General features: G+C 42.0%; 1 long non-coding RNA gene across 1 annotated transcript; it reads right to left on the reverse strand.

Moving 5' to 3' along the window:
• Positions 1-389: 389 nt before the first annotated feature.
• LOC308458973 lies at positions 390-7,946 on the reverse strand. Its single transcript, XR_013977795.1, has 2 exons — positions 7,861-7,946; positions 390-1,046 (listed from the first exon to the last, which is right to left on the reverse strand). It is a non-coding gene; the product is annotated as an uncharacterized lncRNA (long non-coding RNA).
• Between the last annotated feature and the right edge of the window lie 16,042 nt (positions 7,947-23,988).

Genomic DNA, 23,988 nt, shown 5'->3' on the forward strand with positions numbered 1-23,988 from the left:
ATGCAACTGCAAGGCCATGAGGTCCCAAGTTTAACCACCTAACTGCACCACCGATAGCATGTCATTGACAAGAGGGCCCATACAGAATGTTCCAATTTCAGTTGGGGTCTCCAGTTAATATGATCAGTTGATGGCCCTGCTAGCTGCAGAATTAATCACAGTTTCCTTGCAGACAACACTTGCTAGTTGCAGGCCCTCCAAGTCCCCCCTATTTTCAGATTTCCTGAAGTTGTCCCAGTTTCTGATGTGATCCCAGAATGTCCCTCTTTTCCTTAGGATGTTCCTATTTTCATCAATGTTGGAGGATATGGAATTCTGTGACCCCTGAGCCAAGGAGATTCAGTAAGTAACTCTATACAACTTTTAGAAGACATCTGAAGACAACTCTGTATAGGGAAGTTTTTTTAATGCTTTATGTTTTATTATGTTTCTATATATGTTGGAAGCTGCACAGAATGGCTGGGGTTGGGATATTAATAATAAAATGATGATGATGATGATGATGATGATGAAATAGGCTGTCCGTATTTTCATCGGAGAAATTTTGGAGGGTATGTACTGTAGCTGTAGTGCTTGAAAGCTGCAGTGTGACCTGAAACAGAGCTGATTCCTTCAAGAAAAACAAGAGCTCCATTGCAACAAATGAGCAACAAATGTTCACATGATACTTATGAACTGGCCCTCTGGAAAGGCCTCGAGCGAATTCAATGGTGGCTTCTTCTAGCTTCAAGTAAACTTCTGCTACCAGACAATGCAGTGGCTTCCAAACAAACAAATCCTCGTAGGAATGGTGTGAGTCATTTCTCTACACTGTTCATTTTTCTTTTGCTTTGCTGACAAGGAGATAAGCTGTTAAGTGTGCAGCTGGTGGCTGTGCAGAGCAAACAGTTGCAAATTCACAAATCTGCAATCCTTAGTTGCTGAGCTGCTGGAAGCTGCACATATGTGTTGCTTCTATCGTACGCAAAGTCCCGGTAGTTGCTGGGGAGCCATCTTCTGACAGCTGGCTAAGGACGGGTCCTGATGTGGCGCAATAGTTTACAAACCTAAGAGAGAGAAATGGCTTTCAGCAGCAGTCAGAGGATAATGGCAATCAATATGAGAGAAATATAGTGAATGGTGGAATAGGGTGTCGGATAATAAGGTTTCTGATAAAAGATGCGGTAGAATCTATTTCTATTTACTTCCTTATTCTTCTCTCAGCCATGAACCAAGGGCTGCCATGGGACCAACATCTTCCCCATCCTTAGGATCACTGTATAATGTCATTATGGATAAAAATTGCTCGGGGGAAGAGCAACTGCTTTGGATGCAGAAAGTTGCAGGTTCATTCCCCAGGTTAGGACTCCTGTCTGAAACTCTGGGAAGCCATTGCCACTGAGACAGAAGGAGTAATGTTCTGACTCAGTATAAGGCCACTTCCTATGTTCCCAAGTATCTGCTCGACAAAGAGCTGCAAATTCACAGTCACAGTTCTCTGACTTGTACACTTGCATTGTACAGCCTTCACACATTTTTAGTGGTGCATACCTGAAAAATTGATAGGATGTGGACCTCAAACTAACTCTGGGGATAGCTTGAAAATGGCAGGATAATATAGAACTTAAGAATGGGGCTTCTCTAAAAGTATGATTTCCAACTTCATAATTTACAGTGCAGGGTATTTATTAGCACTTGCGATGGGAGCGTCCACTAGTCAAAGAGGTCTGGACTAAGATATATAAGGTAATTATTGACATTTTAAAAGATCACAGTTGTCATTTTTATCTTTATTTGAGAATATAAGTGTGGGTTTTAAAGACAAGGAACTTTTGTTTGTTGTTGTTGTTTTTGTTTTTGACCATTGCAAGACTTTATATTGAGCAAAAAAATTGGAAGATTTGAAGCTTTCCTTATGGTACAAAAACATGGGGCATTGCTACATCTGAGATGATTGCGCATAATATGAGAGTCATGCAAAGGTAAAGAGTGACCACAGGCCTTTTATGCAATTTGGTGGAACTTCATTTCATACATCAATAGTAACAATCTACATCGATCCATGGAAATTCAAAACTTATGATAATATCCTGGCCTCTTGTTCTTTAGCTGTATCTTTATTGTATTTCTTTTATCTTTCATTTGTTTAACAACGGTGTGTATTACGTGATATGTGACACTGCTTCCCTGGAACTGTTCTCCAGTTTCATTGTTTGTGTAATTGAAGAAAACTCAATAAAAGTATTGCTTTATAATATACGCCTACAGATGATTATATCAAGGAGCTTAGGAAAAAATACATAGATATTGGTAGATAATAATAGATTTTTCTGAGGTCTTAGGCTACTGACTTCCCAAAACAAAACTCAGTAGATGTCACAAGCTCAATGGCTAAATGCCTAACTGCTTCCTCCAGTTCTGGCCATTCCCTGACAGTAGAATTCTTAAAGAAGGTTTATTTAGGAAAAGGACAGAAAACATACAATTGGGTATATAAGAAAGCAATCCCAAATGGCACCCCCACTTCTGTTGCTAAGATGTCAAAAGCTGCAAATGGCATCATACAGGTCCCTTGGTTACACAAGTCACCATGACTAGCCCATTTCAAGTCAGGAATGGCTGTAGCTAAATGGTAGAACATCTGTCTTGCACGCAGAAGGTCCCAGGTTCAGTCCCCAGCATATCCAGGCAGGGGTGCGAGAGATCCCATATGAATTCCTGGAGAGCCACTGCTAGTCAATATAGTCCAGGGGGCAGGGAACCTATGGCCCTCAAGATGCTGTTGGACACCAGCCCCCTTTAACCCCTGCCAGCATGGCCAATGGCCAGGGATGATGGGAGTTGTAGTCCATCAACATCTAAAATGCCCATATGTGTTGCTTCAATTGTACACAATTGTACACAAAATCTCAGGGTGGGGGAAACTACCTTCTGACAGTTGGCCCATGAAGGGTCCTGTTTTTTCACTAACACTTTAAAAAAAAACCACACACCCTTGTTGGCTACTTGTTACAACCAGCAAGGCTCCCTCAACTCCAGAACCTTCTATACTCTTGCCAACTGGGTTACTCTTCCTGCACCAGATCACCATAGTAATGCTATGGAGCATCATTTTCATGGTGATTTCTTGACTGCAAAGTAAATTAAACCAAGCCCGTTGCCCCCCAATTCTCAGAAATCTCTCCCAGCCCCATCTCAGTTTTGGGTGGTCTTTTCTTTTTGCCCCTTCCCCATGAAAGAAGAGGGGTGGGAAGAAAAACAGTGGTTTTACAAGGTCCTTGGAGACTTAGGGGGTGGAGGAAGCTTCCAGCATGGGGCTGATGGGGTATCCTTGGCTTGTCAAGTTGTAAGTCAAGCAGGCCTAAGTTACATTTCAAATGCAACATTTGAAAATCTGCCACAATAGGTATAAAATGATTTGAATGCAATTAGCAAATTAAAGTTTACATTCCAGGATGCTTGGTTTCATGAAATGCCAATCAAGTCGTTTCCTGTATTTCATGCAAACATCTTTCTATAACGATATAACAACCTTCTACCTCTCTCCTTACCAGCACAGTCATTCAGTCTCAGAGCCTCTCCCACGACGGAGACGCAAATCGAATGTTCTGTCATTCACATGAGCAATAAACATGAAGACCTTGCTTTTTACTCCCAAAATAACCATGTGTAAACAAGATGCATGAGATAGTTAAACAATATAAGAAGTGGTTTGCGAAGGAATTTGTTCTTCTTTCCAAATTGAGTTTGTGACTTTATTTGCTCCGTATGGCATACCCCAGCAGATGTGCGGGTTGTGTTGATTTGTTTCAGATTTTTTATGTATCGTGTTTGATGCACCAGGAACCGCTCTGGCCTTATCAACACTGGTTTTGCTTAGGACTGGAAATGCATAAACTCTCTCCAGATAATTGAGGGGTTTTTAAGCAAAACCATTCATTAGACAAAACAGTAGCAAAGCACCGAAATGGGATGTGCTACAAACAATCCAGCTTTAAAATCCCCCACTGGCACACGGTTGCTAAATCTTTCCTTGCTTTATTCTTGTAAGGAAGTCATGACAGGATTTCTTCTTTAACCCTTATCCGCATAAAGTCTTTGTTTGCTCTCAGTCTTGTGGCACTGTGGTGACACCAAAGACGGTGGCAAGAGCGGATTTAGACTTTGCCTGGAATGTGCTGAAGCCCCCATGTCAACAGTCACTCAGATTATGCAAAGCATTTTAGAAAGGGGTGCAGGAAGCTGCTACATATTCTGATGATACCACATTGGCTTCCTCCAAAGAATTCTGTAGTTTGTTAAGGGTGCTGAACAAGGGATGTATGTCCCATTTCTCCACCTGAGCTGAAACAAGAAGGTGCCGTCCTGCAGTCGCCAAAGCTTCCCTTACCCAGGTGGCGTGGTGGTGCCTGCAAAGCAGCAGTGGTGGGTTCTGGCCAGATCTTGCAAGCTCTTGTGAAAACTCATGGAGCTTTCGTGAGATTTCAGCAAGATCTCACTGGAAGTCGCCGGTGGCGGAGGCAGCAGGGCACCCAAAGCACCACCACCTTTGGAGCTTTTGCTACCCAAACCACCTGCCTCAGCTGTCATGGGTGGGTCAGCCTGGTGCTGAGAGTTGTCAGGAGACCCCTATTTCCCTCCCAGAGCTACAGTTCACAGCAGGGGTGCCAACTCTTAGGGGGCCAAGGCAGCTTAAGCCCTCTGAATATATTTTTGTGAGGGGGCTGGGCACCCTCAATTTTCAGAGGACGTCATGCATGTGACATCAGGACACCGTGCAACATTGCACACACACACACACACACACACACGATCTTCTGGAGAAGCTGGCACCTCTGCTTCACAGAATGGTTGAACTATCAATCCCTTTTGCATGTCAAGACACCGAGGCCTCCCCGCTATGGTGAATAATATACCGGGACTCAGTATTTTAGCTTCAATTGGCAAATTTAGGCCACAAGTTTATTGGTTACAGAATGTGAGTGGTATTGGCTTAGGCATTGGAATTAAACCAACTATATGTGACGCCTGCCCACCATGCAGGGAGCCTGGTAAGGGTCAACCAGCAATAGGGGGAGCCCTGCTGATGCACATCAACTAGAGCTCCCCCAGGGTCACAGGCAAGGCTGTGCCATGGCCCTAGCAACCACCTGGGCTTCGAGCAGGAACCACAACCCCTGGATTCCTTTAATGGAATACCCTTTTACATGGAGGGGCAGGTGATGGCCAAACCTGCCCTCCCCCAAACCAGGCTTTACCAATGCCTAACTGCCAAACCTTACAAAAGTTGTGATGATTGCTATGAGGTAGGCGAAAACCAAATGGCGAGTGCCAATTTGCCAAGTGGAAAAATGCCTACCAGGCCCCTCAATGGTGACCAACCAAGGTCCATGGCAAGGCCAAGAAAGAGGACACATGAAAAGAGGGAGGGTGGGTGGGAGATCCGCAGAAGCCGGACAAACAAGGGAGATCCCTTGGCCGCACAGTAGCTTAAATCAGCCAAGCCATGCACCGGCCACCCGGATTGGCTGGCCGGAGTCCATAACCCTGACTTTGGCAAAATTGAATGTGAATCAAAAGGAAGGAACACAGAGCATGCTTGTGCTGTTGTTTGTGCTGACTGTGAAATGGTGGCCTAATGACTGTGTGCCTGAAAAACGGTCTTCCACTTTTTGGTGCAAGAGGACAACACAACCACCTTGATATTCAGAAGTGTTTATGGAAGGAGGTTTCTACACTATTTTTTTTTTTTAAGTTCAGATAGGGAGTGGTAAATTATTCTAGAGCTCTAAGCACTTTTCAAGCTAATAAACAGAAGTATGGAAAACAGATTGTGCTTGAATCCAAAGTAAATACTGCTATATGTTGGCATGATCAATATATATGATCGGTTCTTGATTTCATATCTGAAGCTGGTAATGTCTGACAGAGCTTAGAGTACAGCAAAGGAAGATTGTGGTGCCTTTATAACTGGCTTCTCTGTGTACGCTGCTAACGTTAGGCACCCCTTTCTGGCCCTCTTATCATCCACTGTGTTTTAAATCAATTGAAGTTAATCTGCAATTTGCAGACTAGGAAAAAAGTAGACCCTGCAAATTATTTAGACACATTTTTACATTTTAAGAAAATCTATTTTTGCTAAGGCATGTAAATATTCAAATGTTTTCTAGATGGAAATCAAGAAAGTGTGTTCCAGTGTGCTGACTGCAGTCCACATGGAAACCCACATGAATATTTGTGAATAGATCATGCATTTCAGAAAATAAATATGTACCATGAGGAAAGCAAAAACAGCTGAGGGAAGGAATTAAAAAAAAAAAAATCAGAGTGGATAAATGCATTCTATAATTACCATTGTACTGTTGTATTCTGATTAGAACAGCTTTTCTTATTTTTATAATTGTCACTATTTTACCTGTTTCTTATATCTGTATATTATACTGTTTTGCTGTAACCTGCCCTGGGGCCTTATGGTGAAGAGCAAGTAAAAAAAATCTCATAAACAAAGAAAAATGCATAAAATCTAATAGGAAACTTCACAAGAGTCCTTTAAATACAGGGAACATATTTTAGTGAACTCTCTAGAACTCATTTTGAATTGTATCAAAAGAACCTGGGGGTTGTATCCAATGCTAGTCAAAGCCTTTCATCCAATAGAAGCTCTAGCAGATGAAAGGGAGTGAGATTATTTTTCTTCACCTTTTTTCTTTCCTTCCACAGCCCCCTCCATGACTTCTCATGCTATTCTGGAAAATCTCCAATAAGCTTCGGCAAATTTTCAAGGGGCGTAGGGGACTTCAGGGGAATCAAAAACAAGCACCTCATAATGCCCTTCCATCATTGTAAGCATTTTGTGAGCAAAATCGCCCTGCTTGGGATTCCTGGAATTAACCCCCCCCCCAAGGCCACCCTTAACTTTGAGCCAAAGAAAGATCGCAACATTAGTTCCAGAACTTGGGGGTGAAGGCGTTCAGAGTCAGGGACAATTGCTACAAGAGCAGAATAGACACTAGAGCAGTAGTAGCAAAATTGTGGTTCAGGATCCAGATGGAATCCATCTTCCCCATCTCATATCTCTGGGTACTGGGATAACTATAGTGAAAATAATCATTTTTCTGAGAAAAAGAATTGCACATTTTGTGCTATTCTGAATTCCTTCCTCCCAAAGTGCTTAAGAAGTGTTTCCCTCTTACAGTGTTTATGACAACAGAAAAGACAAGTACACACTAGGTCATGTCTCTAAGGTGCTACTGAACATTTAAAAATATATATATATTTATTTCGACTGTGTCAGAATAACATGGCTACCTACCTGACACTAGGTCTGGGACAGCCAAAGTTGATGCCTTCCAGATATTGTTGAACTTTGACTATCATCATCCATGGCCATTGGTCACGCTGGCTGAGGCTGATGGGAGTGGTAATCTAAAAAATATGGTGAGCACTGCATTGACTACCCTGAAACTGGCCCACAGTGTTCAGAATCAGTTTTCCCCAGAACCCACCACACCTCCTCATATGGAAGACTTGTGCATCTAGCATTGACCAAATTGTATTGTAGGCACCTGAAGGATACAGTAGCTTCACAGCACAAACAGTGCTTTACCTAAGCAGGAATTCCCCCAACTTTCCATGTTTTCTTAGCACCTCAGGATGTGCAGTTATGCAGTCACACTCTCATAGACCACTGAACCGTACCTAGGCTGGCTGGATACAGTCACAAACAGAAGGTCTGTTCCCTTTAAGAGGGAGGGAATTTCTGCTACAATGTTTTTTTGGTTCTGTAGTAATATGACATGACAGGCTGTGCTTGCTGATATTCCTGTCTCCCCACCACCTTTGAGGATGCAGGTCACCCCAATCTCTTAGAGTCATCCGTACCTGTCTTGTGTTTCTCCAGCTGATCAAAGGTACCTGCATTTTCTTTGTACAATGCATCACTTCCCAAATTCATTATATCAAGAGACTAGCCTTTTGACAAGCTGATATTTTCCCTGTGGTTTTTCTTGTGAGTTAATAAATTAATGGCTAACTGTGCTTAAGTACAGTGAATCATGTAAATATCGGTATCAACACAGCACATTCATTTGTTTATTGAGGAACAGCAAGTTCCATGGGAAATATGTTTTGAAATCAATTCAGTAGAAAAGATAGATATTTTTCTGGGAAGACAGATGGGTGGGCATGAGACTGGGGGAAGGGAAATAGAACATAACACATGCCATTAAACAGGTTATACCCAGTTCTCATCCTACTCAGGATAGACCCATTGAAATGAAGGTTCCTAAGTTAGGCATGTTCATTAACCTCAGTGGGTCTGCTCTTTATAGGGCTAGCATTAGATAAAGAGGTAAAGATAAAGGGACCCCTGACCATTAGGTCCAATCGTAACTGACTCTGGGGTTGCGGCGCTCATCTCGCTTTATTGGCCGAGGGAGCCGGCGTACAACTTCCGGGTCATGTGGCCAGCATGACTAAGCCACTTCTGGCGAACCAGAGCAGCGCACGGAACAGCGCCACCCGTGTCCGCATTGGATAGAACCCATTATATCCCAGTAAAAAGCAAGAGATTGTCCTCTCATGGGCAACATCTTTGAAAAGGGCCATTTTGGAATGCTCAGAGACTAAACACATGATCAACAAACCCATATAATGTGTTTCTTGCTGGAATGTACCACCTCACGGGGGATTATTTGCACTCTACTCCCACATTAAAAACTTCATGCACACTCAACAAAAGTAGATCTTCAGAACAAGGACCAGGCTAACGGTTAACATGCCTGTATGAGCAGGAGGTTGGTTGTTTCTTCTTTTCATCTGCAGCAAGCGTTCAAAGATCCGATCCCCAACCAGCAGGCTGAAATAAGGATTTTATTTATTGCAGGTATTTTATAATAGCAACTGTGATTTTACTTTGTTGAGTAGAAAAATTGCATAGTTGCAGGAGCAATGGAATGGCTATAACAAGAGTGGCTATTCTTTTTTTGGCCTGAGAGTCACATTCACCTTTGGCTTGGCATGGTGTGGACATCCTCTCATCCACACACTGCCATATGCACACACAGAGAGACAGAGAAAAAGAGAGAGAGAAAGAAATCTGCAAGCCGGTCCAGTCAGTCTAATCAAATGATTGATCCAATAACTGGGGAGTGCACAATCTGCATCCCCATCAGGGTGCTGGGCTCCACTCATTCCACTGCTCTGTCTACAGTAACTTTCTTTTCTCTGCCATTTCCAAAACCAGTGGGGTCTTGGTAAGTCGAGGGGAGGAAATGCATATTAGACCACTAAAGCGGCGGTTGACCACTTCTGGAATATAGCAGAAACAAATTTCAGAAAAGCTATTATTGCTCTGTAGAAAAGAAGGGCTGGCATATTGTGTCGTTAAGCCAATTACATGGTGGAAAAGCATTATACAATAGCCTAGGGGCAGCTGACAGGGTGCCCTCCAAATGCTGGAGGACTCCCATCAGATCCAGCCAGCATGGCCGTAGGCCAGGGGTGATACAAGTTGTAGTCCAACAACTTCTGGAGAGCACTGTGTTGGCTACCCCTGCAATAGCCTGACCTTTTCAGCAACCTCATGGTAACTAATACAATAGGGGAAAGCTTGATCACTGCCATGAATGCTTGAGGCTGGCCACAGTTTGGTGAACTTTGATTCCTTCCAAGACTTTGAAGGAATGGTTTGTGGAGCATACAATACAACAACCATATGGCCATTAGTCTGAAATCTAAATGAAGGAGGGGGGCTGTTTTGCTGAATATGAATTTTAGAAACATGGCCCTATCCTCTGTAAGGCTTCTAAAATGCTTGAGGTACATTGCTTATGCAGACTATGCAGATCTCTGTGGCTTCTTCCTACAGTGACTGGGTAATGATGCTCCCCGCACTCTCTTTTCACCCATGAATGGAAGCTATCTGGGACAATCGTTATTTCAAATCCCTTGGCTTTTAAGATTAATGGTGGCAAATGGATCAGTCTTCCCTAAAGGCTCTGTTTGCACCGGCTGCTTTTCAGAAATGCTGCATGCACATATTGTTTTGGCAATGGCTCGCAGAGATCCTATCCCAGAATGCCAAGGAGAGCCTGTTTGTGTATCCCAAAACTTGCAACCGCCTTAGGTGTGATGGTGGAATCGCAGAAGAAATTAAGCAGCTTAGGGAAAGGAGACATATTTGATAAGACAGTGACTGAAAATACATATTAAGTTATCAAGGTGGTTGTAGGGGAAGAGGCAGTAGTACAGGAGGCCCTGATGCAAATGGTAGCAAATGATGAGGAGCCTCAGCCTTCACAGAGGTAGGGTTACCTGGTCTGGAGTGGGGGGAGGGATAAGCAGCGGTGGCAGGTGCCCATTTGGGCTGGTAGGGTGGAAGTCAGCAAGCTGAAACAATAGGTGGAGCCAGAGCCAATGACAGGCAGAACCAATTAATTTTAATATTAATTAATTTTAATTTTAATATTGTCCCCATCCTCTTCCTGGCTGAGTTCTACAAATGCAGCTTAAAAAGGAGGAGGGAGCTGGCCTGGGTGTCAGTAGGAAGGCAGGCAGCTAGGCAAAGGTGGTGGGGCAGTTTCCCATTAGCCTGAAATTCAGTGGTCATTAGGAGCAATTCAAGGTATCAGTGGCAAACCAGCTGTGGAAGGGAGGGCCAGGAAACAGCTGGTGCTGTTCTGAAAATGTATTATCTCTTTATTTTTCCCTCCTCAACTACTCTCCATCAATAGATGAGAAAAGAAACATCATCTGAAAATTATTAAAGGTGAGAGAAAGTTTTGGTAAAACACTCCTGAGTGGGGAGGCTGCAGACTACTGGAGAAACATTCAACAGAAAGAAAAGCAAACACTCCGCCCCCACCCCCAGTTCTAATGAAATTCTAAAACATCCTGAGACTCAGGCAGCAACACAGAGCTTCTTTTTTGTGGGGTGTGTGGAGGGAATTCAAGAAACTGGAGGACACAATTTGGCATAGCACTTTGTGCATGTGTACGTTTGTGCGTGCATGGACGTACGTGTATGTGTGTGTGTAATTGACAGTCTTCAAGCATTTAAAAGGATCTTATGTGAGGATATGTACTCAACAATCTCAAAGTGATTTCTTAGCAAACTGCTTTCCTTCCCAGAGATCTATTAGAAGCACAATTGGCCTATATTTGAAATTTATTTGCTACATTTATATAAGCTGCCTTTCTTCAGTGCACTCAAGATACTTCACAGCTTAAAATAATGGTTTACAATCTAATAGGCATGATTCAAAAGGGATGGGGAGGGAAATAAATGGAAGTGAGGTTCTTCTGTGGTCACTGCCTTGAGAGACAGATCTGGAAATGAAGGAGTCAAAATGGTAGCTTGTCAATGGTCTCTCTTCTGCCTTGGATGAAGCCAGGTGGGTGGATTTCAATTTAGACCATTCTGGAAGAAGGTGAGCAAAATCTACAGAGTGTACCTTACTTTGCCACCTCTCCCTCAGATGCAGCCAGATGGAACAACCACCAATGGACTTCAAGTTCTTGAAAATAATGAGCCAAATGTCAGTTCCAGCCAGCCTCATGGAAGACTTGATGCTTGTCATAATGATACGAAAACTTTGGCATGCAAATAGAAAACCACATTTTACAATTTGGGAAGTAGATAGATGAATAGAATTGGATAAGTACAGTGGTACCTCGGGTTAAGAACTTAATTCATTCTGGAGGTCCGTTCTTAACCTGAAACTGTTCTTAACCTGAGGCACCACTTTAACTAATGGTGCCTTCTTCTGCTGCCGCCGCCGCGCAATTTCTGTTCTCATCCTGAAGCAAAGTTCTTAACCTGAGGTACTATTTCTGGGCTAGTGGAGTCTGTAACCTGAAGCGTCTGTAACCCAAGGTACAACTGTAATGGGTTTATGTTTACTGGATAATTTCATCTATCACAGGGGTGAGGAACCTCAGGCCCAGAAACCAAATGTGGTCCTCTGGGTCTCTCTTTCTGACCCTCAGGTCTGTTCCCTGCCCATGCCCCCTTCCTGGGCATGTTCTCCTCCCTCATCCAGTACTTTTGCCTGGCTGGGATATGTCTGTGAACTACTCATTCCTCTTGCCTGCTGGGTGAAGGATGAAGAGATATGGGTGTGGAAACTTTTGCATGGCTGAAATGTAGCTTATTGTACAAAGGTAAGAGTCACATCCATTGTTCTGCCCACTTTTACCTCTGCCCAACCATTTTTGCATCTGGCCGTACTTACCACAGCCATGCGGGCCCTGGAAATCTGCCCATGAGGGAATATGGACCTTAGGCTGGAAAAGGAGATCTATTTCTTTGCATCTCATTTCTCTTTCAAGGAGGCTCATTGGGTTATCCCAGTGTAATCCACCAGAGGATAAATGTGTGAAATTGAATATGAAATTGTTTTAACCACTTGGGGTGCACATCTGCCCACAGGTCTCTGAGTATAACACGCATAGCTTAGAGTACTTGTGGGATTTTTCTTGCCATCTTAAGAGGGCATTAGAACAAGGTCAGTCATGCACTGGCACCACCGGATTTCTCATTGCTAGTTAATGATCAACTGACCCATTGAAAAGCATTGGCTTTGCGATGACACCACATGATATGAAAGTTGTTGCTATGATTTGAGATTAATTCACACATGCAAGTCGCCAAGGGAAGAAGGTGCATATGTGAACTAAGCTCTTAAACCAAGTACTGGCAGATGTTACTTTTTGTAGCTAAAGTTGTGCTGAACCAAGAATTGCAAATCAGTCCTTCCTATTGTACAGTGTCATAGCATAAAGATCTCCTGCTCAAGGCAATCCAGTGAGCCTGAGTTACCATCAGCACAATGAACATGATGTGACTTGCAGGCAATCAGTTTGCAGCACACTGTGAGCCTGAAGTTCCTCACCTCCAAAATGATATTGATGCCACTGATATTACAGAATCTGTCCACGTGTCTGACATACCATCTGAGTGTGGTGGATCAGTTCCAGTTACTGCAGCCTAATGACCTGGGCAAGGTGCTCATCACAATGCATCAGACAGCTTGCTCATATACACCCCTATTTACGCCATCCTGTTTCATTTATACATTCTTTTCTCTCTCCATGCATACTAAGTGGCCACCCGTAATTAAACAGAATGCTTCTTGTCTTTGGAAGATTCCCTTTGAGAGCTGGTGGTTCATTTTTACTACTCATAAAAGTCATATGGCTAATAAGTAACATTTGTGACCTTTCAACATGGTGATCATTCTGAACCCACCAACAACTACCACGTGTTTGGCCCATCTGTCTTCCTTCAAATCAGCTTTTTCTCTCTTCCGCAGAATACAAAAAAAAGCATTTAAAAAACAAAAGACACTGCATATGGGGGCAGGGAGGAATCACTTGAATAGTTATTTAAAAGTGCTTTAATTTTCAATATTTGATGGAATAAAGTTCAGATGTTTCCATGCTGGTCTCAGTGTGGGTGGATATTTGAAGTTCTCAAAAAACAGGACATGCAATTTCCAAAAGATAGATATTTTAATCTCTTTCATCTGCTCCAAAGCATGCTATTCACTTAAAAGCAAAGATTCTCTGGTGCATATAAGTCAATTGACTTATTAAAATGGGGAGAGGGGAAGGCTCACGCAACAATTAACATTTTCCTTTATTCTCTTTGAGCTCTCTGTGCATCTGTCATTTATTCTAACAAATGGTCTTGGGTTGTCCCTTAGGAAATAAGGAGGCCCAGACAAATTGATGCATACAGAAAGATAGTATGTAATAAAAACATATTTGCATTGTTCAAAAATCAGCCATGTGTTTGCAGTTTTCATGCGAAACCTTAAAAAGCCTAACCTTCAAGTGATTACTTGATGACAATTGGATTGGGGACTCATGTTGTGCCTTGGGTGTGGTCTGAAGGCACAAAAAGCCACCATCTTGCTGAAGCTAAGCATATCTGAGTCTGGTTTGTGCTTTGATGAGTGCCCAACTGGAAACCACATGTACATTGCTCTGAGTTCCTTGAGAGAAGAAAGGTGGGGTATAAATGTCATATAATAAATAAAATAGGCCCAACCCAAAATGATACAGTGCTGTATTTCATTGCAACCCTGCTTTGGGGAAACTGGGGGCTGTGATCATAGGAATCCCTGAACATAAGGTTCAAGGTTGTAAAGTTGTAAAGGTAGCCATGTTGGCCCATAAGAAAACTCCAAAATTCTTATTGGAACAATACCTTTCTCAGGCCAACCAAAACATCACAGAGTGATGCACAATTTTTAAAGTTTGGGAGTGGAAGGGGTGGTAACACCATGAATCTGCATTTGCAAAGTTTCTTGGTTAACCCAATAAAGATATTGCCCTAAAACCTTGACTACAACAGGTGGGGAAAACCATGTGAGCCTTATGACCTTATAGACAGCTTTTAAAACATGTTGGAAAAGTTTATGCTTTTCCATTCTCCTAGTTGGCAGTTTGATCCGCATGTCTTTTTTTCTTATACTCACCTACACATTGACTCCATGCCCCCCCCCCCAATCAAGCCTTATAGCTCTAGTAATAAAATACTTCCAAGGAAAGTCATTCCACCTCTTAACTGCAGAAATATGTTCATCCTCCTTTACATGATAACTCACTTTGATCTTCAGCTTAGCTTTTTGGCACTTGGAAATTTGTTGGAATCATGATGATGAGAAATGAAGAAAGCAGTGATGGATGGGAAGGTAAGAAGCAATAGCATCCTGCTTGGTGAATGGAAAGTATTTGCTAGTTGGAAGAAGGAGGAATTTGGGTTAGACTGATACTCCTAGGAGATCTGGGCAAATGAGTGAAATTTCTTATTTAGTAGACAGGTAACCTCAGCACAATTTGGCCTTTATTGCTGCCAGTGAATCTCACTGTAGGGCTTCTGTGGTCCACAGAATGAGGCACCATTAAATGACTCACTAAATAATCTCACACTGTCAAAACCAGCAGGTGATCAACACTAAGCTTCTTTTGGCTAGACGTAGTTTTTATCACTGTTAGTTTAGTATGCACCGTTTCCTCCATGCAATTCTTCAGCAGGTGAGATTTAGCCAAATGTATCTTTCAGACAGCAGGTAAAGTAGTAACACGGCGGCTCCAATGTAATTGAAACAACAGTGGGCTGTGCCAACAGAATGAAGGTTGCGCTAGATAAGACTAAGGCATCTGTGGGATGAGACCCACAGTACATGTTGCAGCCGTTAACTTTCTCAGTCTTTATCTTTTCCATTATTGTTTGAGAGCTTTATTCCAGATTAGCGGCTTCATGCTTAGCAGGCAGGGGAGGTGAGAATTTAGTGAGATCCTTTTCACAGGGGGAAAATGTGTAGCAAATAGTACAGTCAAGGTAATATAATGCTCTGAGCATGAAGTACTCCATGAGTTATATATGTTTGGCTTTGTGCAGTTTTCGTTAGCAAGCTTCACTTTTTGTAACTTCAGAATTCAGGCACACAAAACTTGGGACCTTAAACAACATGATGTTAAAATACGCTACTTGTTAAAATCATAACTGGAACATTACTCATTTGCCTTGTTTTACAGATGGCAAGGTGGTAAGGAAGGAATAGTAGCTGGCTTGCCCACAGTCAATGTCAAGATTCCCCTTTCACACTTAAAAAATGTAATCAGTCAATCCTGGGCATTTTATTACAGGTAACTTGCAAATATTTAATTTGTGTTCATTCAGCTTTGCACACTTGGCAGAAAAAATAAAAAGGGGGCAAGAAAAAAGACTTTGGCAATCCCAACCACTCTGAACCCAAGGTGTTTTGACTGTATGTTATTTTGGCTTTATGCGCTATCCCTGGAACATAACCCTCTCATAAATTGAGAGTCACCTGTATGTTCACATTCACTGCCAGACTTTTTCAAGTATGGCAGCTGTCATCCACTTCTATTCTCATTGTGCCCAGGATCAAGAAATTGCCCCAATCTAGATATATCATATATAACATGGGGGTGGGGTGGGGACAACAACTGCTCATGCTTGCACTCTAGCTAGCATGATGAAGAAGAGACAGTGAAAAACAGAGAAAAATTCTTACCTACCAGCACTTAGATCCAAAGCAGCCACAGCATGTTATGTTTTCTGGATTATCAAGATCTAGATGCTTAACATCATGCTCTTATACTTTAGCCCATGACATGGCGAAAACAATGTTGGAGGGAACGAAATGCACTTCCTTCTGCTGTGATGACGAGAACATTATCTGTAAGTGGCAAAGCGTAGCCCTTAGATTGAATGAGCTAGATAAGTGTAAAGTGCACATCAATTTAATTATTTACCATCATTGGCTCACTAATTACCAAAGTTAAAGAGCTAAGAAGGCAAGAAGCATGAGCAACATCCCAAAGTAGCAGCAATTTCAGAACGGAAAGCAAATGAGGATTTTAATTTACACAAGGGCAGCCAATAACACCGAAGTTCAGAAATAAGTGTCTGTTCCACTTCCTTGGTTTGTAAATGGTCTGATTTGCAAACAAACGGAAAACTCTGTGGGGTGTTTTAAAAGCTGGGTGTGCAACACAGTGCAAACTTCATCTCTGTTGTTGCCTTTAAATGCAGCGGCCTCTAGTTTTGCCCTTAAAATACAAGGCTGTTCCAAATTATGAAATATTTAGAAATGGCTTGAAAAGTATGATGGGAATGTTCCAATCTGGTAGGTAGCTGTTCAGTTAAATGAACTTAAGTGGCACAGCCACTTAATTCAGTTGAACTATTTGCATTAGGAAGTGAATTCCATTCTAATCTCCAGTGTGTTTTGGTAATTATTAGATACAAATTTAGATAGCCTACTTTGGGGGAAAACCTAAAAAGGAATACTTTTTCAAGACTATCTATTAATACAAACTTTTTGCAAGTGATTTATTCTTGTTTTAACCATCCTGAACAATTTAGTCGCATCAGCAAACCTGAAGGGAAATTTGGTTGGCCACTTTCAGGCCCACCCTTGACCTCTATAATTTGATTGGGACTTGTGCAAAAGGGCTTGCCCATACGCTCTGTGTAGTCTGAGAATGTTTGATTTGAACCCTGCAAAATTGAGAGTACGGATCACATGTTTGAGCAATCTGTGCATGGGAAGGTTCACGAATAGGTTCTTGTACATACTCTTTCCCATTCATTGAAGTCAAGGTCAGGCTCACTGTCTTCCTGTCTTCCTTCTGGAAGTTCATCTATATGATGATTATCTGTGTAGGTCTCTATAGTTCTTTAAAGTAGTGTTTGCTGCCTCAACTTCTTTTCCCATTCTAAATCCAGCAGAACGATGCTGGAATAAACATGGTCATATCAGTCTTGGAGCATATCTATAGGCTACCCCATGACGAACAATTCCTTTTTATTCTTTCTGCTATAGGTATAAAATATAAATTAAGGGAATGATGTCAGCACTTAGTTTTGAGCTGCTGGGTTGTTATGACTCACTTTTTTATATAATAGTCGTGGCTTGCTTTGGATGATTAAATCTTGTGCATTGCATTGTGTTTGTATGCTATTGTCACTCGGCCACCTGTAACTGTAAAAAAAGAGAGAGAAAACGGGGGAGCCCTGTAAGCAGACATGACGTTAAGTGGTAATGGAATCATTTTATAGCTCCTAGAAATTGCCTCACTGACAAGAATGCTTGAGAAGAACCAACAGCAATAAACACTATGTGGAATCAAATTAACAATATCCAGGAAGCCAATGATTAACACCATGCCAGTTGCTTAAAGCTGCATGTAGACAAGAGGATGATGGCAGGATAATAGACAACATCGTTGGTCTTTTATAAATGTGTTAGTAATAATGAAATCAATACCTTAATCCTGAAGGGCAGTAATGCAATAAACCTTATTAAGTGTGTACAGTAACAGTGGATTTTCTGATAACAGAGGAACAGGACAATATATGAAAAAGGGGACCTATTGGAACTGAAAAGGAAATAAGGAAATCTGGAATTGAGCTTCACAATGCTAAACTGGGAAAGCAACGATTGAATTCACATGCCCAGAAGCATACATATATTCTGCTTTAACTTTTTGAAAAGTTAAAGGCAGCTATTTCTGGGAACATTATACAAATGATTCTCCAGAGTTTAGGGGCATCAGTTTGCACCCTAGTCATCTTGATTTGGGCTGCAAATGATAATTATGAAAATAATTTAAGGAGGAGAAGAGAGTGCTATTCCCCCCCACCCCCATTCAGATGAGGAAGAGCAAAGACATAAATTGTGGAATTTATAGTTCAGCCAACCTGTTTCTCTCTCTTCCTGTCTATATTCTGACCCTTTTGACAACATTGGCTGTTGAATACAACTGGAATGAGGAGAATTGGAAAATATCTCAGTAAACATTCTCCAGTTTTTCTGGAATACTGGAAATCAAGGAGGAACTGGAGACAGATTTTGTTGATGCATAAAATTTGGAAGATTCAGAGAAACATGATTCACTATAACGATCCTTACAGATTGCACAGCCTTCCCATCACTGAACTACGGAAACAGAAGAACTTAAATAAGTTTCAGTGTAATAGGAAGGCTCTTTGGATCAGACTATAGAGAGATCACAGACTAGTGCGAACTGTAGTATGCCAGCAGGCTTAAACTAATGCTTGTAGAAAGATAAGAGACTGGCTCTAAAGCACTGGCAAAACAAAGCAAATATTTTGCCTGCCCCTTCTTCTGAGATTTCTGTGTGGTTCTTAGAATACAAAATATTTAGATTCATTTCCTCTCTTTTTTATTTGATAAGATGCCAACTCTTAACCATTGCTATTTTTCTAGAAAAAGAGGTGCCAGAACTTGCCATGAGCACCTCCCTTTTTCTCTTACCCTGTTGGTGTGCTATGTATAGATGTTGTGTTCTGAGGAGGGAGGTCTTTCCTCCTTGGTATCCAGTATACCAGGCACGTCCAACTTCCAAGAGACTGTGATCTACTCACAGTATAAAAAGACCGGCTGTGATCTTCCCATTGCCATTGCCAGGAGTTGTTTAGCTTTTTTTAGGGGAGGGTTGGCCAAAGTTATTGAGCTTTTTGGGAGGGAGGGTTTTTCTTTGGGGGGAAGGGTACTGCGATCGACCTCAGACACCCCCACGATCGACTGGTTGATCACGATCGACCTGTTGGACATGCCTGCAGTATACCAAGACTGTTCCGCTTCCCTGCCTAACAGTTGATAGTTGGAGCAGTGCAGCAGCAGCTACTTTCCCATGCATCCTCCAGCCAGCCCCAGAGCTTCAACTCCAGATATTTTGGGGAGAGAGTGGGAAGGAGAGCTGGAGGGCAGGAAAAAATCAGGCATTCGGAGGCTTTTTAGAAGGTGCTCCCCACTTTGCACAATTTCAGTTATGGGGGGGGGGCAGACTGTAAGCCTAGTGTAAGTGAGGGGACAAAACCCCCAAAGAGAAAACAAATTATTTCCCTTGTAAACTGAAGGAAGACAAAATGTTTATTGTACCCTGATTATCATTTGGTAGGGCCACTACAGGCTCAATCAGCCTCCCCCAACCTCATACCTTCCAGATGTTTTGGAATGCAACTCCCATCAGTCCCAACCAGCATGGCTGGTGGTCAGGGGGATGATGTGAGTTGTACACCCCCAAAAAAGTTTTTGGAGAGCACTATCTTGGGAAAGCCTGGCTTAGATAAAAGTGCAGTGTCCACAGACAAAATAAGAAACTGACTAAAGCTGTCCATCTCTGATTTAATTGAATCATTTCCATGCCTTTTCTCTTAGAGCCCTTAATTCAGAGATATATACATTCATCATGTTCTCATATAAATCTCTGTAGGGCTCTGCTTAAGTGCTCTGTGAACAGGTAGCATCTGTTTCCCATGTATCTGCACGAAATGAACATTCTGTCTCTCTCTCTCACCTACCAGGGGGTTTATTTCACCATTTCTCTATGCAGACAATGCTTCTCTGCTAGCTTCCAAAACTCTTAAGCCAAGTAAGAAAGGAGCCATTTATAAATAACCCAATTGTTAGAAAACACCCTCAAGCACGTCTTCTTGCAGTGTGTACTAACAGCTTTTCCTTGTTGTTGTTTATTATTTATCCTTGCTATGAAAATCAGATTTTATCATGGCCGTGTTCAATAGTCTGCCATGAAATATGTATGGCTGGTCTTGTTTCAGCAGCTACCATTCACAAATTGCTCGCAAAAGGCAACCCAGAGGCATTGGAGGCAGAAGCGTAACTGACACACGACTCTTGAATGCCATTACCTTCTGCCAAGTATCCAGTTGTGCATAATGTTAGTTTCTAAATGGTTCAGCAAATACCCCTTCCTTCCTTCCTTCCATCTCATCCTTCCTTCCTTCCTTCCATCTCATGCTGCCATAGTATATCAAGGGTCTAGCTGCTCGACAGTGTGACAGCCTTGAGTGCAGTAGTGTTCGGTCATTGGACTAAGGGGACTAGGCTATTCCCCTAAATGTTCCCCTGGTGCCTCCTTCCCAAAGCCCCAGAATATTCTGCCCAGCTTAGGGAGAGAGGTGCGAGGCTCTGATGGGTCCAAGATCTGTCCTGCCATCTTTCCAAAGCCCATCCAGATTTTGGAAGGAGGAAGTAGGGCTCCAGCATCCTGTCAGAGCTCTGGCACTTCCTTCACAAAACCTGGGAAGCTTCTGCCTGGCTTAGGGAGGCACGATGCTCACGTGCACGATGTCAGGATGTTACAACGTCACATGCATGACATCAATCCCCCATGCCCCTCACATGCTAGCACCACTAGCCCTGTTGCCCTATGAAAAATTTAATGGCACGCCACTGCTTGAGTGGGTCAACTCATAGCTATCAACTGTTCCAGAAAAAGCAGGACATCCTGTGAGAGTATGGAAGCCATTTTGGCCGCCTTGTTCTCACACAATTTCAGATCAAGAGCTCACTCTGGAAAAAGTTTTTTGGGTCTGCGACCTTGAGTGGTGCCCCAAAATGTGTGTTTTGGGGTACCATGCCCCCCAAAAGTGCCTTTTCCAGGTCCACGATCTAGCGCTGGTCACATGACTCACACAAGATTTCAGACCAGGAAATGATGTCCCGTATTTCAGCCGCTTCGTGTTGGAGTGTATGTCAACTTGAGGTGCTCCTGTGGGAAACTAGGGCCATACGTTTAAAGCGCAATGAAACCACTTTAAATAGTCATGGTTTCCACCAAAGGATTCTGGGAGCTGTAGTTTGTTAAGAGTGCTGAATGTAGTTTGGAGACCCCATATTTTCCTGTCGGAGCTACAATTTTCAAATTGGTTTAACAATCAATCCCTCTTCCCAAAGAAATTCCTTCACATGCCACGTTCCCTATATGGCACCGCTGCAATTTTCTACAAAGGTTGTATTGATTTTAAGAAGTCCTTTCACAACAGAACCATAAAACTTGGTAGAGTTCCTCCAGAAAATGCTGCTATGCAGTGTCAGTCACTGTTAGTTTTTATTTAATTTGTGATTAAGCTTGCTATTGATTTCCCTGCAGGATAGAACATATCAATATCTTTGGTTTCAGAGGAGCATACAAGAAACCATTTTTTTTTAAAAAGGACTGAGCGACATGCTTTATTTTAAATTTATGAAACCGCCATTCCGAGTCCCCTGAGCATGTCACCAGAAATGCCACTCAATTGCGCAGTTCAGCCTTTGCACAGAGAATCCATGTCCCCTTGGTGCTGGCAGGTTCACAAACATACATTTTTAACTAGAAAAAGAGAGCTTATTTAGGACTTAGAAGGAACTAACATTATTATACAGAAAGCTTTTAAGCTATCAGATGAATTCCTTTAAATGTTATCATAAATCACGTGAGCTTATCTTTCTTATGCTACTGGAAGTTCAATCTATGCTGCCGGAAAAGGAGAGACCCTTCTATATATATGTACAGAAATGTTCTGCTCATCTTTCCCGAAAGAATCACATCCCTTTTGGGCTCAAAGCAGATAATAAAAACCCAAAGCCTGGCCCTTGACTGGCACAGCTGTGACTTCTACAGCACCTATAAATCCATAATAGTGATCTCTGCTACAGCAACCTTTGCAGCACTTACTCAGCAAGTTCCACATCTATGTGGTTGGGTTTCTGGACAGAAGGATATATAGGGGCCTGATGCAAGGAAATCGTTGAAAACTATGGCTTCATTCATATGAGGGGTAGACTGGTCAGTCCATTTCTGGGTATCAACACTGCATATATTCATTCATTTCACCCTATTTCTGCATTAATCTGCAATTTTAAAAATGCAACAGAAATCATATTTAACTACATCATTTCATTTCAATGTACACATTCCTAAACATATGTCACCCTAAAATACACATTTTAAACATGTTTTGATATGTTTTTGAGACAAGAATTAAATTTCAAAATTTGAGGACGTCCAGGTGGCATGGATCAGATCAGTTCCCTTCAGAATTCACAGAACTCAAAGCTCACACGCATCATATATGTTCATTTATATACCTTCAGATAAATCCACAGCTCTTTAAAACAGCATGGAAGGAGGATAAATGGCTAGAAAGAGAATTAATCCAATTCAAATTCATTGGTATGGCCTAGAGGGCCCACCTGTCTAGATTGTGAAAGGGCTCTGTAGCACCCGTGCCTTTTTCTTCCTGCTGTTTAACCCTGCTTTTGGAGAGCATGAACCAGTATACTTACTAGACATTATGTCCCTCCTAATGATTCACCATAGTGTGCTACTATCTCTCTCTCTCCCCCCTATATATCTTAATGATTAATAAATCATATGTTAATGCTGTTGACACATTATATAAAATCTATGGATAAGGTCTAAGAACATGTAGGAAATATGATAAAGGCAATCATAACTTATTGTTATTAGTAGCATATTGAACCGCCAGACTCTATAGCAATACAAAACCAATTATCAATGTATTACCACTCCAACAGACCCACTTGTTTTTCATTAAGAAAGGATTCATGAACAGATCTTCCATGTAATGTGTGACCTATTTATCTAGCAACAGATTGTTTAGGCTTCAGATGAAAATCAACACAGGATTTGGGTTATGGTGAATCTTGTCTCTGTGCAGAGAAGTGGACAAGATGACCTTTCAAGGAGTGCTCCATCCAGCTGTGCAGTGCTATGAAACTAGAGACATTGTAAGGCAAAGCTGTAGAAAAACACCAGAAACAGGAAGAAAGGTGATGTTTTTATTTTGAAATAAATGAGCAAGCCTTTCTTTGTGAATCCATTGTCTATTCCATTTTCTTCCTTTAGAACAGGTGTGGGGGACTTGTGGCCCTCAATACCCCATCAGTTCCAGGCAGCATCTGGAGAATTGCAGATTCTCCTCAAATGTTTTAAACTAGGAGTTCCCAAACTAGTCAAAAAAATCATTAAGTGGTCCACCAAGACCAGTGTTATTTTTCTAGAAAAAGAGGTGCCAGAGCTCACCACAAACACCTCCCTTGTTCTCTTAGAATGGCAATGGCACAAACCTGAGAGGGGCCAGAACTGAGTTTCAGTGAGTTCCAGCTGGAAAAAGCCCTGGCCAAGACCCTTAGCAATTTCCAAATGGTCTGTGGGGGCAGGGAAGATGAGAAACCACTGTTTTAGACACTGACACAGCACAGCATTTATTTTATTTCTTCTCTTTCTTCTTACCCTGACGACAAAATATGAGTAGCAACACACTCAAAGCAAATCATAAAAACAATTGAATAAAATAATCAAGTCATCAGTACAACAGCAGGAGGTGACATAATTCATAAAAAAACCCCCAGCAGCTTAAGACTCGAGATTCAGTGGCCTCGCAAGGCAGACTTTTAGAGGTCTGTGGAAATTCTTTTGAGCCACAATATCCACAATCTCAGCACATTTTGAGCTATGCAAATATAAATGTTCTTTATCAGATTGCAGCAGCACCTTTGACATTTGAAGCAGTGCTTGGTGCCATTATCCTGATTTGCGGCCTCACAAGAGGAGGTCTCTGTTGTTCTTTTAACATCAAGGCTAGAGTTACACAACCACAGAGGAGCTGTTAAAAATGGATGTCTCCTAGTGATGAAT

The sequence above is a fragment of the Podarcis pityusensis genome, assembly GCF_964106645.2.
Source record: "Podarcis pityusensis genome assembly, chromosome: 12".
NCBI classification, from domain to species: domain Eukaryota; kingdom Metazoa; phylum Chordata; class Lepidosauria; order Squamata; family Lacertidae; genus Podarcis; species Podarcis pityusensis.